Source organism: Hyla sarda, chromosome 6 (assembly GCF_029499605.1).
Source record: "Hyla sarda isolate aHylSar1 chromosome 6, aHylSar1.hap1, whole genome shotgun sequence".
Lineage (NCBI taxonomy): Eukaryota > Metazoa > Chordata > Amphibia > Anura > Hylidae > Hyla > Hyla sarda.
In genome coordinates this window covers 63052238-63072374 of record NC_079194.1, presented here as the reverse complement: position 1 = coordinate 63072374, position 20137 = coordinate 63052238, and the positions used below count along the sequence as shown (strand labels likewise).

The 20137-nt window shown below is 45.1% G+C and overlaps 1 protein-coding gene and 1 non-coding gene across 2 annotated transcripts in view; both read right to left on the bottom strand.

Moving 5' to 3' along the window:
* CSNK1E (casein kinase 1 epsilon) overlaps positions 1 to 20137 on the bottom strand; it is a 72220-nt gene that overhangs the window by 50281 nt on the left and 1802 nt on the right. The gene's annotated exons all lie outside the window — the stretch shown is intronic.
* On the bottom strand, positions 4654 to 4757 carry LOC130278339 (U6 spliceosomal RNA). The gene has a single exon (XR_008845987.1). It is a non-coding gene; the product is annotated as a U6 spliceosomal RNA (small nuclear RNA).

The window sequence follows — 20137 nt, the reverse complement described above, 5'->3', positions numbered from 1 at the left end:
TTGAGAGCGCATGTCCTTATTTATTAAGGACTTGACAGAACGCTTATGCATCGGCAATTAAATGCCCCATTCTACCATTGTATGATTGTATATAATTCCTTAAATTCAGATCAGAAGAATTCTGAACACTGTGACCAATTCTGTAAGAGGCACAGTAAAGGTATTATGGTGGCAGTCTATCCAGGAAGTGCTGCTTTAAGGAAAGCCGATGATGCCTCACAAAAGGACCCATATGGCGGCTAATGGAATACCCATATAGAGAGACTGTGTGCGCCGCAGTACAGGTTCTGTACATGTGACTCCACATCATGTGCGGGTGTTAAAACTTGTGAAAAAGGAAGCTGTAAAAAGAATTAACTAGAGCATGCCGTGATTTATAGCAAGCAAAATACTCATTCGTCAGTAAATTATTATGCAATGTGTGAATAAGAATTTATAAATCCCGTACAACAACACCGCACATCTGGACACCGCAGGGAGAGAGAGAGAATTTTACCAATGTCATTCTTTTAGCTAACATTTTAACCCTTTTTTGTAATTAAAATTTTAATCTGTTTAGGGATGATTGATTTTTTTTTATTCATTTTTAAATGTTGCCAAATTATTAACAGAATTTTTTTTTTTTTTTTTAGACTTCAGCTGTTTGATGACATTTCCCATGCGGGCCGGTAGAGACTGCAGCTTAGAAAGAAAAAAAGGGGGGGGGGGGGGGGGGGGGGGAGATCTGACTGTAAAGCAGTGTCTGCATATTGTCTGCTAAATCCTAGTGGTATCAATATCTGTAAACAGCCATGTCCCCCTGCAAGGCCCACATGACTTCTCAGAGATTTAGTAGAAGGATTCTTCACAGCAGATCCGTAAACAGAGCTGCACAAACAAGGCTCTGCCCCCCCCCCCCCCCCCCCGCTATAGACTGCTGATGGGATGTCTTCTGGAGGAATCGTAACCCACCGAGGAACAACCTTATGTAAACAGAAATTTTACCACAATTCTATTCACACGAGAAGACCAAGAAAAACATTACAAACCACGCTTACTAAGAGCCATCTGTATGCTATTTGTAGACTGGATCTGCTGAGAAATCTATCTAAAGCAGGCCATACCTTTAAAAACATTTTTGTTTAGGCTGAAAACTATTCCTTTCAACCACCCCATACATTAAAGCAGGATTTTCCAAACAGGGTGTCTCCAGGTGTTGCAAAACAACAACTCCCAGCATGCCCAGACAGCCAGCGGCAGAATACTTGCTTAAATGGGCACTGTCACCAACTTATGTGCTACAACATATCTCTAATATAGTTTCATTATTATTATTTTTAATTAAAACTGCTTATTTTACATGTTAAAACCGGCCACTAGGGGTCTCCCGGCCGGCCAATCGGTCCAAATTCATTCAGGCTGCGCTCGCTCCCTGCCTGTCAGACAGACAGACGGGAGCGAGCACTGGGAATACAGAGGAGTGCATTGGCTCACACGCCGGCCCCGCCTCCCTGCATACGCTTTGTGGTAGCCCTTGGGGGGGTATAGTGTAGTTGGGGTGTTGCTCTGTGGGAATATGAGGGGTTAATTTAACCCTTGTCAATCGTGACGCCAGGGTGAGGGTTAATATGCTGAGGTAGTTGCTAGGCCTATCGCCACCCTTCCCAGAAACGATAGGTGCGTGCAGAAATAAACGATTGTCCACGGCGGTGCTGAACTTGAACTTGCAGGAACTTTACTGATGAATTGCGGTACATTCAGTAACGGTAACAGTCTTAGTAACAGAGTCTATTATCAGCACGGCAGTGACTGGCAGTTGCTTAGGACCGATAAGTTATCCTGAGATTAGTAGAATTAGGTTTTGCAGAGATCCACTGGATTTAGGGGTCTGTTTAGGTCCAGTGATCTTGCGGAGTAATAGGGAATTGAAGTAACTCACAGTTTTGGAATGATTGCCGTTGCCACAAGGCTTTGGCCTAGTGGTTGTCGATGACAGCTGCGCAGATCCGTCCTCATCAGCAGCCCACGAGGAAAGAGAGATTAATGGCCGCCGCTCCCTTATATGGACAGGGGTAGGGCCGTTTTGGATTGGTCCATGTCAGCTGTCACTCACCGTTACAAAGCATGGTGGGTGATCACCTGACTACCTCCAAAGGTCCTTGAGTAAAAACCATAGAGTTTTGGAACGCATCACGTGACCCGCAGGTCCTGCGACACTACCAACAAGGTAAGTATACTTTATATACATATAGACAATTAGAATTTGAATAATTTTAATTATTAGAGGGGTGACTAGCAGCTAACTAATGATGAGGATCCCACTGGTACCTAGGGACTCTGACTTTGGGGACCTCACCACAAGGTAACGGATGCAATCCAGTACCGGGACACCACACACGCGCCACCGCTGAAGTCCTGCACTCTACTACGTGGGTATGTCTTTTTTGGGGTGGGGGAGCGGGTAAAGCTGCCGTAACTCAGATACTGTTTTCCCCCACAGGGTGCCTCCAGCCGTTTCACCACTACAACTCCCAGCATGCCCTGACAGCCAATAGATGTCAGGGCAAGCTGGGAGTTGTAGTGGTGAAACAGCTGGAGGCACCCTGTATAGGTGAACTAAGGGCGGAAGTCGGCCCCCCCCAGCAGGCATCAGTGATGTCGTGCCTGCTGGGGAAGTCTGCCTGGTAGTGAGCACACTACCAGGCAGGCAAAATGGCATTTCTAAGATAATAAAAAATTTAAAGGCAGAAAAGGGGTTAGGGATAGATGGGCAATAAGCAGGGACAGAGGGAAAGAAGAAAAAAAAGGATGGTGGGAGCTACCCTTTAAGTTTTCACACCGGCACACTAGCCTTCAATCTGTGGATTTTGCAAGTGTACAAAATTGATGCTAAATCCGTAGATTGAGCGTGTGTAATCTCTTGCAAGTCTTAGATGGCAAAAATTTTAACATATGTCCTGCTGCCCATCGTGCAAACAATTTCTGGATGTACATTCAAGTAGAGAAAACAAACATGGTCGCACATCTACATTTTGTATTTTGATCTACCGTATATACTCGAGTATAAGCCGAGTTTTTCAGCACGATTTTTCGTGCTGAAAACACCCCCCTCGGCTTATACTCGAGTGAACTCCCCCACCCGCAGTGGTCTTCAACCTGCGGACTTCCAGAGGTTTCAAAACTACAACTCCCAGCAAGCCAGGGCAGCCATCGGCTGTCCGGGCTTGCTGGGAGTTGTAGTTTTGAAACCTCCGGAGGTCCGCAGGTTGAAGACCACTGCGGCCTTCAACATCATCCAGCCCCCTCTCACCCCCTTTAGTTCTGAGTACTCACCTCCGCTCGGCGCTGGTCCGGTCCTGCAGGGCTGTCCGGTAAGGAGGTGGTCCGGTGAGGAGGTGGTCCGGGCTGCTATCTTCACCGGGGAGGCCTCTTCTAAGCGCTTCGGGCCCGGCCTCAGAATAGTCACGTTGCCTTGACAACGACGCAGATGCGTCGTTGTTAAGGCAACGGCTCTATTCCGGGCCGGAAGCGCGGAGAAGAGGCGCCCCCGGTGAAGATAGCAGCCCGGACCACCTCCTCACCGGACCACCTCCTTACCGGACAGCCCTGCAGGACCGGACCAGCGCCGAGCGGAGGTGAGTACTCAGAACTAAAGGGGGTGAGAGGGGGCTGGATGATGTTGAAGGCCGCAGTGGTCTTCAACCTGCGGACCTCCGGAGGTTTCAAAACTACAACTCCCAGCAAGCCCGGACAGCCGATGGCTGCCCGGGCTTGCTGGGAGTTGTAGTTTTGAAACCTCTGGAGGTCCGCATGTTGAAGGCCGCAGTGGTCTTCAACCTGCGGACCTCCGGAGGTTTCAAAACTACAACTCCCAGCAAGCCCGGACAGCCGATGGCTGCCCGGGCTTGCTGGGAGTTGTAGTTTTGAAACCTCTGGAGGTCCGCAGGTTGAAGACCACTGAGGGCGAATGATGAGAAGAGGATGATGAAGGGGGGGGGGTGTGGGGATGATGAAGGGGGGTGGGGATGATGAAGGGGGGGGTGTGGGATGATTACAAGGGGATGATGAAGGGGGGATGTGTGGGATGTGTGGGATGATGACAAGGGGATGATGAAGGGGGGATGTGTGGGATGATGAAGGGGGGATGTGTGGGATGATGACAAGGGGATGATGAAGGGGGGATGTGTGGGATGATGACAAGGGGATGATGAAGGGGGGGATGTGTGGGATAAGGGGATGTGTGGGATGATGACAAGGGGATGATGAAGGGGGGATGTGTGGGATGATGACAAGGGGATGTGTGGGATGATGACAAGGGGATGATGAAGGGGGGATGTGTGGGATGATAAGGGGATGTGTGGGATGATGACAAGGGGATGATGAAGGGGGGATGTGTGGGATGATGACAAGGGGATGATGATGAGGATGTTAATGACGGGTCTGGATGATGACAGGGGGGGATGAGGTATTTCCCACCCTAGGCTTATACTCGAGTCAATAACTTTTCCTGGGATTTTGGGTTGAAATTAGGGGTCTCGGCTTATACTCGGGTCGGCTTATACTCGAGTATATACGGTACTTGCTTCTCAGCATAAATTCAAAAACTAGCAGGTTGTTAGTATACATTTTGATCAAAACGTACAAGCCCACTCGCCACGTCAAGGCCAGAGTGGGAAAAATATGGACCGCTTCACGAATTTGCGTGTCATCCTTGCGCAGGGGCCATGCTAATCTTCTCTGTATCGTTCCAATTTTACTGTATATGCTGCTATAAAAAAAATTAAAAAACACCCACCACTATCTCTCACATGGTCCCAGTCACCTTCGATGTCCCTGCTCCCGGTCGACGCCATGCCCCACTTTCTGGTACTTGTGTCTCTCAGCCAAATACTGCCAGCAGCGGTGCCCCAGCTCAGCTAGTGACTAGCTGAGCAGCACTTTGACACCTTAGGCAGCAGCACCAGGAAGTAGAACGTTGCAGAGACTGGGAACATCGATACCAGGCTACTGGGACCAAGGGAGAGGAAAGTATAGGGGATTTTTTTTGTTAAGGAGAAAATCTGGATGTGTTTTTTTTTTTTTATAAAATAAACCCTTTAAGGGGTTAATACCACATATTTATAGGGCATCTGGTTACCACTTTTTCAGTGCATAAAATGTGCCAAGAACACAAAAACACATTTGGCCAGAATATGCCAGGTTGAACCAGGTATGCACTTGTGCACAAAAAGTCAGGAAATAAATGAATTTAAAAAACCTGTGCCAAAAAAAGAAAATCATGTGCCATCATGATCTTTAGTAGCTACAACATGCTACAGAGAATCAAGATAACCAGGAGAAAGGGGATGGGTACACCCAGTCCACTACTCCAGAAACGAACAGCATGTATATTAGTGGATATGTTCCAACATCTAGTACTTGCATTTTTTGCGGCAGTTGTGCGTGCACCCCCGGTAATTTTTGCGTGGTTTTTGGTGGCCGAAAACTTTAAATCATTGTTAAATTCAAAAAGTTTGATCCTTTTTAACATCACCTTTTATTGGGGCAAGACCCTTTTATATAAAAAAAAATGTAGTCAGCTGATCCTGCTGAAATGCATTATGACAACTTATGTGTATGGTCAGCTTGAATTTTACATTTATTCTGACAATAAAGACAGCACGGGAAATAACCTGATGTCCAATAATGATCTTATTGAAAGTTTGTGCCCGATTTTCAGTCGGAAAAAGGCAACTATGTAACAGTGTTTCCCAACCATGGTGTCTCCAGCTGTTGCAAAACTACAACTCCTAGCATGCCCGGACAGCCAAAGGCTGTCCGGGCATGCTAAGAGTTGCAGTTTTGCAATAGCTGGAGGCACCCTGGTTGGGAAACACTGCTATGGAGTGTACGGGAAGCACCTGGGCCCTGGTACGTGAGGGAGCCCAATCGCCCTTCTACGAAAAAAAAGCAAGTATTATAAATGGCACAGGAGGCCCAGGATCTACACATCACACCTCGCCTTTAACCAAGGGTCCTATTAAATGATGGACAGGATATAGAGGCCTGTCCATCCTTTTGAGGCCTACCCTAGATTTTTCACCAAATGCTTGCAGTGGAACCAGCAGCAACAACACAGGCCGTCCTAACAGGCCAATTCTACACACTTTATATTTCCATGTCGCTTCTGATCTGTCACAATGGACAACGTTGATCCGCCATACACCAGATTCATACAGGACGCTGACAGAGTTAATTCATCACATCTTCCCAACATGCATATTTATTGTCTCCCCGATCTGTCACGTTAGATTTGCACGGCGAGATCAGAACTCGAGCAGTCTCCATTGTGGCACATTAAGCCACTTGCTTTTCAAGTCCTCATTTGCGCGAGGAGGAGTAGAAAAAAAATGCACCCCAGTCGGGTACCTTAATCCCTGGCAGCAATTACATGGCCCTCCTTAAAGCGCAGGCCCGAGTGAACGCAGGGGGACAAATGACATCTTTTACAGCCGTTGATCATATACACACACACATACATTATGTGTGTGTGTGTAATATATATATATATATATATATATATATATATATATATATATATATATATATATATACACACACACACACACACACACACACATAGATGTGGTGTCCCGGTACTGCATTTCATACTGTACCTGGTGTGCTGGGTCCCCAAAGTCAGAGTTCCTTGGTACCGTTGGGGTCCGCTTGCTGAGATAAGCCCTAGTCACCTCTTTGTTCTTTAATTTTATGTGTTTCATGTATATAATTAGTGTAACGTATGACCTTAGGTCACATGACTAATGTTTCTACTGTTAGGGTATGCTAAAGGACCTTCCAGGTCACATGTTCTACCATAATCCTTTGTGTAAAGGAATGACAGTTGGGATGAACCAATCAGCTCAAGGCCAGCCCCTGCCCATATAAGGGAGCTGCCAGCCAATCCTTGGTCTCTTGTTACTGATCTTCTCTATAGAAAGAATCACTCTGTACAATTCTGCAAGAGAACGCCTGAAGCTTAACAATCCCTCAACAAACTAACCGTGAGTTACTAAATCAAATCCCCGCTAAAGCTTGCGTGACTGCTGGACCTAAAACCAATCCCCTAAATCCAGCAGAACAGCGTAAATCAATCTCCAGAGCTTATACTCACAAGGTCCCAACCAACTGTCAGGATCCTCATAGACTGTACATATGTAAAGACTGTTCCTGTTTTACCTCTGCATAAAATCTGCAGTAATGTTTTCTACAGTTTTCTGAATCTCCGGTTGAGGACAATCATTTATTGCTCCCTATCATTCTTGGGATGGGTGGCGATAGGACAAGTATATACAGTGATCCCTCAACTTACAATGGCCTCAACATACAATATTTTCAACATACAATGGTCTTTTCTGGACCATTGTAAGTTGAAACCAGACTCAACATACAATGACAATCTGGACAAAGACAGTCCAGATCTGTGAAACTTGTCAATAGCCGAGATAACTGACCAATCAGAATGGGCAATTTACTGGTAAAACCCCTGTATTACTGAAGTGTATGCACTGACTGATGTCTGGTAGCGCCCCCTACAGTACAGGGAGGTATTACATGTTCTGTACACTTTACCTGTACCGGGGTTACCTGCTCCTTTGGACACCAGGTGAGAGAGACTCCATGTTACTTTTTTTTTAGGACTCCGAAGAAGCTCCTGTCCTCTACATAGACCAGTGTTTTCCAAGCAGGGTGCCCCCAGCTGTTGCAAAACTACAACTCCCAGCATGCCCGGACAGCCTTTGGCTGTCCGGGCATGCTGGGAGTTGTAGTTTTGCAACAGCTGGAGGCTCCCTGCTTGAAAAACACTGACATAGACAGTGATTACAGCCCCAGCAGATCTTTCTTACTTTTATATGGAAGGATTTGCTTTATCTATATTAGTTATCTACTTATTTTTGTTTAATCCTCCATTTTTCCTATTTTTGGATGACAATTTTGGTGGCTTTGGAACCAATTACCAGGTTTCCATAGAGTTCTGGTCTCAACATACAATGGTCGTCCTGGAACCAATTAATATTGTAACTTGAGGGACCACTGTATTGAGGAGCCCTCACCCTGGCGTTAAACCAGTACCCTTTCATCACTGCACAGCTACATCCCATACCCCCCACAAGCTTACCACACACACACTATATTATATATATATATATATATAGATAGATAGATAGATAGATAGATAGATAGATAGATAGATGTTTTTTCTTATATCATGGACTATGGACTATCGACAGCAAAGGTCCCTGCCTAAAAAATAAAAAATGACACTTCAAAAGAGAAGACAAAAAAAAAATAAAGCAACATGAAGAGAATTGAGCAACAGGAAACACTTCCGCTCTTGCTCGTCCAAGCCTCTTTAGAAACCAGCAAAGGTTACATATTCTTTTCTCACAGTATAACACGCGCCCAAGTTCTAGTATGTTGACAGGAGATAAAAAATAAAAAAAAAAATAAAGGCGCAAGCCTCCGAGAATTAGCCCCCCCCCCCAGGCTTTCTGTACTGGTCTCAGACAGGATATACGTTTTCACAAGGACGTATTCTCACAATACAATTTTTACGAAACCTATAATCATAGCTTTGAGTTTTAGACAGGAATTATAAGCTGTAAGGGTAATATTGCGCAATCATAGCAGTTGCTTAGCTTTTTGTGGTTTATTGACTTATTTTATTCTTTCTGACAAACGTGTTTAAGTGTTCGCTTTCACGCGTATATAATATCTAGAAGAATTCCTTTTTACAATGTCCATGGTAACGGGGTAACATGTAGTCATTTGGTCCGTGCTCTCAAGACAAAACCTGGAGTAGAACTGACACACAGAAAAAATAAAATGGAAACATTTGCACCTTTTTCTGTGTTTTGGACCCACCACCAGTTTCGGTAAAAAATACTGATAAACCCCGCCTTGCTATGTTCACACAACAGAAAGTTTCGGGTGGACATTTCCCAAACAGTGGGCGCTGACAGAACATGCCGTCTTCATAGATGGCAATGCATTTCGGAGCAGATTCCGCACTAAGAATTCTTTCTGCGGAGGCTGGAATTGGGATCATTTTTCAGCCAGATTCCACACGGAAATTCCACTGTGTGAACATGGCCTTAGAGTACAATTTAAAAAGCTCGAGGTACAAGTCCATAGAGATTTTTCGTCAGCTGAAAGGCAAAATAATGTCCCTTAGGTCAGTCAGTCTTCCGCAAAAGAAATTGAGATATGGTAATTGATGCCAATGACGTCATTATAGACTATGTGGGATGGCTCCATTAAAGAGTACCTGTCATCAAGTAAAACTTTTGCTATGTTATTCCTTATGTAATTGCGGTGGCCCAGTATGGGATGGTGTGAGCCTTTATGTTCTCAAGGCCCCATGCAGTGTTACCCCCATTGTAAATATGTTATTCCTAATAAAGTGCATTGTACCTTTAAAAGTTTGTACCATGTGATTAAAGTTATACCATGTGATTGTTACCCAGGAGGCACTAGTGACCAGGTGACCCCCCAAGTGACCTATGGACTCCTTGCACAGCTCCCCTATAAAACCAGGGGAGGGGCTCCAGTGTCTTCCAGTACTCTTGCTCCTCCTGAGGTCCAGTGCAGTCGCCTCAGTGTGTGTGTCCAGAGCATTGGAGGCCTCAAGACTAAAGTCTGCAGCCACAAGTCAGCTCAAGTAAGTGAAAGTCATCATCTTGTCAGTCACAAGTCAGTCATCAGTCAAGTCTTCTATATAGTCACCGTCGCCTGCACTAAAGTGTCTCTACCTATTGCAAGTCCCAGGAAGCCTGCGAGGTCCCTGTGTCACTGGTCACCTCCTTGGGATACTGCCTGTACTGCATATACTGTGTCATCTGTCTAACCTCAGTAAAGCTACCGTTGTCCGTAACTTGGCGTCAGTGTCTCCATTGCCCCTGTGCCTAGCCCAGGACCAGCAGTATTACGTTCGGGTGGTTAAGGCTAAACCATGCCCTGGCGTCATGACAAGAAGGAGTCAACATCTTCCCCTTGGGTTATAACATCCACCCTACATCTCACACTCCGACGCCACATAATGTTATGCCTATTTGCCATATATCTTCATAAAAAATAAAAAAAATAAAATAAAAAAATCAATCTTTACATCAGTTTTTTACCTTTGAAAAAGTGGCCACTAGGGGGTCTCTGTTCTGTAGCAGGCCCTGCAAAGCCCTCGTACTTGTGCCGGACTGGCACAAGTCCGAACTCCTTAAGTGCTGGTGGGGCGGGACATGAGCTCCCTGCCTGTCAATCATGCTGGCGGGAGCGAGCGCTGTGCAGCAGAAAAAGCTCACAGGCAGTGAGCAGACTTTATAAAGGCATAACTCAAGAAATAATGGGCGAACTTAAAGAAAAAGTGCAACATACAAGGAAGAACATAATCCCTCTTTACTTGGTGGCAGGTACTCTTTAAATGGATGCATCTATGGGCAACTGATAACATAATGCATCAGTCACGACCTCTTAATAGGGTTGGCTGTAAAGAAAAAATACATATTTAGCCTGCATTCACACTACGTTTGTCGGATCTGGCTGGGAAATTTCAAAACCAGGAACTCCCATATCCCAGCCGGACCGGCACCGAAACCCATTCACTTTAATGAGCCAACCGGCGTCAGACAGTGACTCCGGTCGGCTAATTTTTGCCCCATATCCAGTTTTGTGACCGGACCTAAAACTGTAGTTTACCACAGTTTTAGGTCCGGTCACAAAACCGGATACAGGGCAAAAAGAAGCCGACCAAAGTTACCATGTGGCTCCGGTTGGCTCATTCAAATGAATGAGGTTTGGGCCAGGTCTGGCTGGGATACCGGAGTGCCCGTTTTTCTCATCCCCCAGCCGGATCCGGTCCCCATATGTAACAAACATAATAAAGCCTTACCTAGCCCGGTCCCCCACATTCCCCGTTTGGCTCTGCCCAGGTCCCTAATCTTTTGTCTTCTTTATGCTTCCAAGACAAGTACTTGTTGCAGGACTTTTTGTCTCAGCCAATCACACAGTGACTGAGCCGGCAAGTCCTGCATCCCTTGTAGAATTTCCCAGCGTAAACGTTAAAGGAAAAAAAAAAAAAAAAAAAAAAGTTTAGAAAAAAATAGATGTGACCAGCACCTAAGGCCATGCTCACACCAGGTCAACATATTCACCATATGCACTGGGAAAGCTCACGGCACACATGCTAAATTAAGGCCCTGACAGAAGTGCCCTTTTGACCTCCATCTTTGTGGTATGCGCCAACATATCTTTTTGTTTTTTCCTACTGTATGGGAAAGCGATGCATACTGCTGTGGTAGTGGGGTGTGATGAGGGCAGATGTTTTTCCCCAGGGGCAGATGGCATTAACCCCTTGTATTCGTGATGCCAGCACGTGGTTTAGCCTAAAACCATCCGAAGGTATACCGCAGGATCCTGGGCCAGGCACAGGGGCAATAAAGACTCCAACGCCAAGTTGTGGACAACGGTAGCTTTACTGAGGTTAGACAAATGGTAAAGTCTATACAGTTCAGCCAGGGCCCATGGAGGGGGACCAGTGACGCAGAGACCTTAGGGGCTTGCTGGGACTTGTAGTAGGACTGGACAATTGAATGCAGACCACGCTGACTTGAAAGATGACAGGGACTGACGTGACTCAAAGCTGTGACTTTAGCTTACTTGAATTGATGGCGGCTGCAGGACTGGACTTTGAGGCCCCCAACGCTCTGGACACACACACTAGGCGACTGCACTGGACCTCAGCAGGAAGCAAGCGAGAGAAGCTCCACCCAGGGCTTATATTGGGGAGACTAGCAGGGAGCCCATAGGTCACTCTTGGGTTTACCTGGTCACTGGTACCTCCTGGGTAACAATCACATGACATCACTCTTAAAAGATACAACACATTTTATAATACAATACACAGCAGAACATATGTACAGGGGTGAAACAGGTACAAGGGCCCCTGGAGACAGTGTTAAAATGTAAAGGCCCCCATAACGTATTAGGAAAACAGTCAACCTAGCCCACTGATTATGGCAGGACTGATCAACTGTCTAATGCAGTGTTTTCCAAGCAGGGTTTTCCCCAAGCATGCTGGAAATTGTTGTTTTGCAACAGCTGGAGGCACCCTGCTTGGAAAACACCGGATTGATGTGTATGGGAGCCCCCAGACTCATCTAACAGATGGCATTGGAGGAATGAAGGATTGGGCAGGATTCTCTCCAATCCATATATTGTCATAGATATGGTGTCCATTAATGATTTATCCATTCTCTCTCCATTTGGAGCACACAAAAAGCCTGCCAAACTAAGCTTTCACGTGCATGGTAAGGAGAACGCAAGAGATCTCAATCACCTTTAGACTAGCATATTAAAGGGGTACAATTTTTATTTTTTTTAAATCAACTGGTGCCAGAAAGGAACAGATTTGTAAATTACTTCTATTTAAAAAATCTTAATTAAGAAATTCAAAAAGAAAATAAACTTTCTTTGGAGCATACAGCAGTTGATCAGTACTGGAAGGGTTACGATTTTGAAGTTCTCTTCTTTTTGCATTTCTTTTCTCTCTGACCACAGTGCTCTCTGCTGACACCTCTGTCCATGTCAGGAACTGTCCAGAGTAGGAGCAAATTCCCATAGCAAACCTCTCCTGCCCTGAACAGTTCCTGACATGGACAGAGGTGTCAGCAGAGAGCACTGTGGTCAGATAGAAAATAAATTCAAAGAGATAAGAACTTCCTCTGGAGCATACAGCAACTTATAAGTACTGGAAGGATTACGATTTTTAAATAGAATTTATTTACAAATCTGTTCCTTTCTGGCACCAGTTGATTTAAAAAAAAAAAAAAAAACACTTGTTTTCCACCGGAGTACCCCTTTAAAGTGATTAGAGGAAACTACATTACCTCTACAAATAATACAATCTAAACCTAGAAATACCGTATTTTTCGTCCTATAGGACGCACCGGCGTATAAGACGCACCCAATTTTGAGGGGCAAAATCTAAAAAAAATAAAGATTTTGAACCCAATAGTGGTCTTCAGCCTGCGGACCTCCAGATGTTGCAAATCTACAACTCCCAGCATGCCCGGACAGCCGTTGGCTGTCCGGGCATGCTGGGAGTTGTAGTTTTGCAACATCTGGAGGTCCGCAGATTGAAGACCACTGCAGGAGGAGGTAATACTCTGGACCCGTCACCGCTACCCTGGATGTCGCTCCATCGCTGTCGCCGTGTCCCCGTCGCTCCGGAACGTCTCTGCTGCCGGCCGGGTATCCTCGCTCTCCATCGCCGCCATCACGTCGTTACGCACGCCGACGCACGTACGTGACGGCGAGGAAGGAGAGGATCCCTGAACGGAGAAGACACCGAGGAGGCAGGCAAGGTCCCCCCCGGTGTCCTGTAAGCACTAACCCGGCTAGTCGGGCTGTTCGGGATCGCGGCGGACCCGAACAGCCCGACTGAACAGCCGGGTTAGGGTCACTTTCCCTTCAGACGCAGCGGTCAGCTTTGATCGCCGCGTCTGAAGGGTTAATACAGGGCATCACCGCGATCGGTGATGTCCTGTATTAGCCGCGGGTCCCGGCCGTTGATGGCCGCAGGGACCGCCGCGATAAGGGTGTATTCGCCGTATAAGACGCACCGACTTCCCCCCCCTCCGATTTTGGGGAAGAAAAAGTGCGTCTTATACGGCGAAAAATACGGTATATAGTAGATATATCATCAAGATATAGGATACAAAAAAAGACGTGTGAGCAGTCAAGTGGGTTTATGGGCAAATCTGCAAGATCAGACAGGAATACAATGGCTAAAGTGACAGAACAAAAGCAGAATACTGGCCTATTTGTTGTCTGTCCCTAGCTCACTTCTCTTTACATAAGCCAAAGTATTTGCTTAAGAATGGCAACTTTACCCGAGGGGGGTAAAGAGATGAATATAACACATTTCACCCACAGCAACTTGTTTAAAACCACCATATGCTCGGCAACACAGGTGACAACAGACAGTCCAGTTCTAGACTGGTCCGGCAGGTTGGAAATTGTGCAATCCCATTCAATACATCACCATGAACTCTCTGAAGAGAATCGTCATAGTGAACAGACACAAGACATAAAGGAGTCATGAAGGAATACTGGGGTTTGCCTTTTCACCTGAGCTAGGACTGTGCCACAGGCCGTACTAGAAGGTTAAGAATGTACAGCAAACTTCTGACCCTCCACAAACAAAGGTTCTAACAACCAGACCCCATGGGAGCGAGTAAACACACCGTGAACACAGGAGCAAACAGCTGACCCTAAAAATACTAAATTGTAAGTGCAAGTACGAGATAGGAATAAGGAAAAAAAAACGTATGGATGTAACCACAAATACTGTCAATGGCAAAATGCGTTTTTCAGTTGTGCGCCTCTGTTTACAGACTGCCAGTAAGGATGTGCCATACCAGTACATGACTTGCGGCAGGCAACCAGTCGTCTCAGCCATCACGTGCCATACTTGCCCGGTGATAAAAGCACAAACTGTGACTACTGAGGCCACTGATCGGCTGCAATGTTGTCAAAGACTGGTGAAGGATTGCCTATTAAACATAAACATGGACACCGTTGTTATATGTCAACATACGGTAACCTGACTTGACTGTTCCTGATTATAGAAATATTGGGTGACGAGCCGCCATTACACCTCCGATTGGCGTGCAGACCTAGTGATAACCAACAGTGGTGGCCATGATTTGTATCCATTTTTCCTCCAATAACCTTGACTTTACCATAAGAACTGTGAGGTTATGGAACAGAGTACCTCAGGAACTAGTCACAGTATAAACATTTGAGGGCTACATTCCTATAACGAAATGAGGTGGACCACCCAGTGTATGGCAGGACCACGGGTGTAGCGGTGTGAGTGACGGGATCAGATGGTATTAACCCCTAGTGTTCGTCACGCCAGTGTGGTTTTCGGGTTCCGGAACACCACACGCCCGGATTCTCTGCTATCCCAATTGCTAGAAGTGAAATGAGAGTCCATAACCAGTTATGGTCAAATGGAGGCTTTACTGAGAAGAAGAACGGTGTAATTATATTCACAGCTAAGGCCAGAATTCCCAGAGAGGTGGCCAGGACCCAAGGACCTCACAGCTTGCTGGACCAATATACTTGTAATTAGCTTGACTTGTAATTAGACTTGATTATGTGCAGGACTTGACTAGTTTCAGTGACAGCAGACATAGACTTGAGACTAACTGGAGAGACTGTACTTTTTGTGGCCTTTCAGATGCTGATCACTTGCACTGAGATCTCTGGTGGTTGCTGCCTCAGCAAAGTCTTGTTCTCATAGAGAAGAGAATGTAATGGCCGTCCCTTTATATAGTGGTGGTGGGGGCTGGACTAAAGCCCTTTGGTCAAGTTGCGGGTCACAGGTTAAGCTGGTGCTCTCTGGGAGAACATGTGACAACAAATCATGTGACTGCATAACATAACATGTGACAGATTTATACAGGTCCTTTAGACCTCCCACAGGTCCTTTGTACTACCTATACATAAGAATGCTGTCTAGGAATTAAAGTGACATATACAACATTATGGAAACAACAGGGGGAAACCTTGCAGGGGAGCCCCCAGGTCACTTAGGGGCTCAACCTGACAGGGCCTAAGGGTAGTACAGGACCATGTCCTGTACTGGGACATTACAAAAATAACAATGCATGTGCAGAAACATAGCATCCCCTCCCATACCTCTTCCCTTCACCTCCTTGGTTGAACTTGATGTACAGATGTCTTTTTTTTTTTTTTTTCCAACTGTCTTATGTCATTTATTTTTAATCAATTTGATAGAAAATAAACAGGACAACAATGGCCTACATTCCTAAGTCAGTGTTTCCCAACCAGGGTCCCTGGTGCAAAACTACAATTTCCAGCATGCCCGGACAGCCTTTGGCTGTCCGGGCATGCTGGGAGTTGTAGTTTTGCAACAGCTGGAGGGACCCTGGTTGGGAAACATTGGGGGAGATTTATCAAAACCTTTATCAAAAGTTGCCCATAGCAACCAGATTACTTTAATTTTGCAGAGGCCTGGTTAAAAAAAAATGAAGGAAGCGATCTGGTTGCTATGGGCAACTGGGCAACTTTTCCTCTGCACAGGTTTTGATAAGTCTCCCCCATTGTCCTAAATACTCTTGTCTCAAGGTTGGAAGGGAGATTCTTTAAAAGCCCAACACCAGTGATGGCGCAGGCAACAGGATATGCGCTCTAATTTACAGAAGTCTAATTAAAGTCTATGGCACCTTCACCAAAACTGTAGATTAAACGTCGTAGTCCCGCGCAAAGCCAAAAGTGAATTATAAACGAAAAATGTAAATATTTCTTCTATCTACTAAATTCATTTCTGAGTTGGCATAAAAATAAATATATATATATATATATTAAAACGCAATGTAAACAACACAAAGATGCTCGTGAGTTCAGCCATTGGTCTCGCCATTGGTTTTTAACCCTACGGCAGTAGTGCGGTCTCATCACCAACAGTTAAAAAAAATTTATAAATAAAATAAAAAATCTGCAACATTAAAAGACTTGCAGATTTCTTTTTTGCACATTCGTTTCCGCAGAAAACGATAGGTTTCTAATATTTGAAGTAAACATGTCAAATAGACATTTTAAGGTTGCATTATCGCTTTCACAGAGATGACAACGGCAGATAATACAAGGGGAGGCAAAAAAAAGAAATCATAATTTCTCCCCTACATGACACTTCAACCTGCCAAGAATGTTCGGGATCTCATTTCCAGAGTAATTTGGGGGGGGGGGGGGGGGTATTTATGAGATGGGTGAAGTTTGAATGGAAGGGCGGTGGGTAATCATACTCCCTTCACCCGACCCCATGGCGTAAATGTATGTTATGGGTCTGTGACAAAAACCTGGACGAAGTTCTCAGTTGACATGGCAACCTAGGATGAAGTTCTCAGTCGACATGGCGACCTAGGACTTGTCTAGCCCTGCTTCAGTAACCAAAACAAATATGTTACACTTTCCTACCAATTTCCACTGAAAACCCTACAGGGGTGTGGAAAAAAAAAAAAAAAACACTTGTACAAGGGACTAAAAACATAGCAATCTACTTGTCCCTCATGAAATTCCACTTGTCCTGGTAGACAAAATAATTTCAACTAAAATGGTACAAAAATAAGGTCTCTTATTTTTTGCACTTTAGTTTTTTTCCTCCTCGTCCTATAACAGCCATAACTCTTATTTTTGCATCTACAGACTCATATGAGGCTTGTCTTTTGCGTGACCAATTATACTTGTAACAACACCTTTCCTTTTTCCATAAATTATGCTCGGAAACAAAAAAAAATAATTATTATAATTTGTGCAGTGAAATAAAGAAAAAAAAAATGCAAATGTGGGGGTCTTCTTATTTTCGCCATTCAACTTGTGATCAAACTTACATATTATTTTAATACTTTAGGTCAGCCTGATTACACAATACCAATTTTTTTTTTTTTTACATATGGTACATAAAAATAAAGGGAACTCTGTCGGGCCCTGCTTGCCCGATACAGGGCTAATTCTATAAAAAAAAAATTCTGCCGAGCACTCGGAACTACATGTCCTGGGCAATAGGATTTCCGCATCCCTGCCCCTAGTAAGTAAATCATGTCCCAGATAGATATGTGCCCCCAGTTCATAAAAAATGGTGGGCTCCCCCCAGTAGGCAGACAAAGCACCAGATGGACATGTCCCCCATTAGGTAGAGCTCCCCTATATGAATACAGTCCCCCATATAGATATGACCCCCATCAGGTAAGGCTCCAAAATAGGTACATAGGCCCCCATATAGAAATGCCCCCCATCGGGTAGGGCTCCCAAGTACGTATAGAGGCCCCAAGATAGATATGATCCCCATCACTGATGAGGGTAATATCGGGGGGCTTGTCTACCTACTGGGGAGCCCTACCTGATGATCAGATAGGGGTTCCCAATAGGTGTACAGGCCCCCAGATAGATATTACCCCCGGTAGGTAGGTCATTAGGCAAGTTAAGGTATTTCAAAGCTACAGTACTTACATCTCCCTGCTGCAGCCTATAACGAGCCTTCTTTGCGGGGATGCGCAAGATAGGTGATATCATCACACGCGCCGCACAGGAGATCAGCGTCCCGGCGTCCTGCAATACGGATGCGATGACGTCACCAATCGCGCGCATCCATCCAGGAAGGCTCGTTATAGGCTGCAGCAGGGAGATATAGGTACAGTAGCAGTGTGTGCCGACATGTGTGAAGTCTTCCGGCATTTAGCGCTGCTTGCCCAAAGCTGGGCTAAATGCCTGAAGAAATCACCTATCCGGCGCCTGGAACTTCACGTCATGGGCGTCAGGCGATACAAATTCTACATCCCTGCCCTAAAAGGTCACATTCAGACCTTCAGGGACAGTCCACAAATTCTGACACAAAATGTTGCAGATTTCACCTATTATTCAAAAGCAAACAATCCTTCAGGCATGTCTGAACATGACCCAAGCCCAAAAAGTTGCAGGAATCCTGTCAAAGATCTATAAGTAAGAACCTAGAATGGCTGATTTGGAGATGGTTGCACATGACAATTCCCTAATAATCTCCTCTTGATATAATATCGAAACGGCGCCGGAATCAAATTCCCAGTTGTCCTTAATGGACCGTCCATAGATAACAGCCCGCCATGTTGTACCTCCGCAGCAACCAAGTGCAGACTGTCATAAAATAACAGATCAGTGGAATTCTACCTAATATGATCCTCAGGGTCATCGGGGAGATCACAGAGACTGTTGCAGTGAAGTCTCAGCCTTCCGAAATTCAGCTTATGATCACATCTTTCACGACTATGGGGGAGATTTACCAAAACCGGTCCAGAGGAAAAGTTGCTGAGTTGCCCATAGCAACCAATCAGATCGCTTCTTTCATTTTTCACAGGCCTTTTCAAAAATGAAAGAAGCGATCTGATTGGTTGCTATGGGCAACTCTGCAAATTTTCCTCTGGACATGTTTTGATAAATCTCCCCATAGATTTTTACATTGGAACTCGAGGCTGCCACTAAGCAACACAGACCACAACAGGTGGGTAAAGCTCTGCGCCTAAAGTGCCTGTGACCGTTGTACACACTGCGCCCTATTGGTCAGTGGGATCATGGACACCCCCCCCCCCCCCCCCCCGCCCAATATCTCATGGCAAGACAATGTGCCCGAACCTGCGGCAAAACTACAACTCCCAGCATGCCAACAACCTACATATGTGATAAATATATACATCTTCATTCATTTTTCATACAATATCACCCATTGCTTCCCAACCAGTGTGCCTCCAGCTGTTGGAAAACTACAACTCACAGCATGGGAATTGTAGTTTAGCAACAGCTGGAGGCACACTGGTTGGAAAAATGCTAATATGACCTTCATTTTCTTTTTGTGGAACTGGATACATTCCTCCAATTTATGTTATTAATGGGACACAATTATAATTAATATACTTTTTTTTTTAAATGGTTCAAAACTATATATTGCAAACTAGATATACCCTGTAGATAGTAATAGGACACAACTACATATTGCAAAAAATAAAAAAATAAAATAAAAAAGCCAGTCTCATTGATATTGCAGTTTTCTGGTAATGCAAATACATGCACACACATACAGTATATACACACACACAAGAACACAAACAGAAACCAATACGTCACTCCTGTCATAAAGAACATGCTAATAAAATGTGCAGGGTGAGGGGGGGATGGGTGACACTGATTGAATGACCCTGACCACCCTCCTCAGCCCTTCTGCATTGTGTATACTACTACTTTTTCTATTTACAAGCTCTTCCTCCTCTTGATATTTTGAAAACATATCCACATAAAAGGAAACCATATATAACAAACATGATACATTGTAGCACAGGTCCCCATAGAGGAGCCTGCATTTCCTGCCTACATGTATGTACAGCATATTTATTTATTTATTTTTTTGTCAGTGGTCTTCAACCTGCGGACCTCCAGATGTTGCAAAACTACAACTCCCAGCATGCCCGGACAGCCAACGGCTGTCCGGGCATGCTGGGAGTTGTAGTTTTGCAACATCTGGAGGTCCGCAGGTTGGAGACCACCGGTATATATAATGTACACATACGTA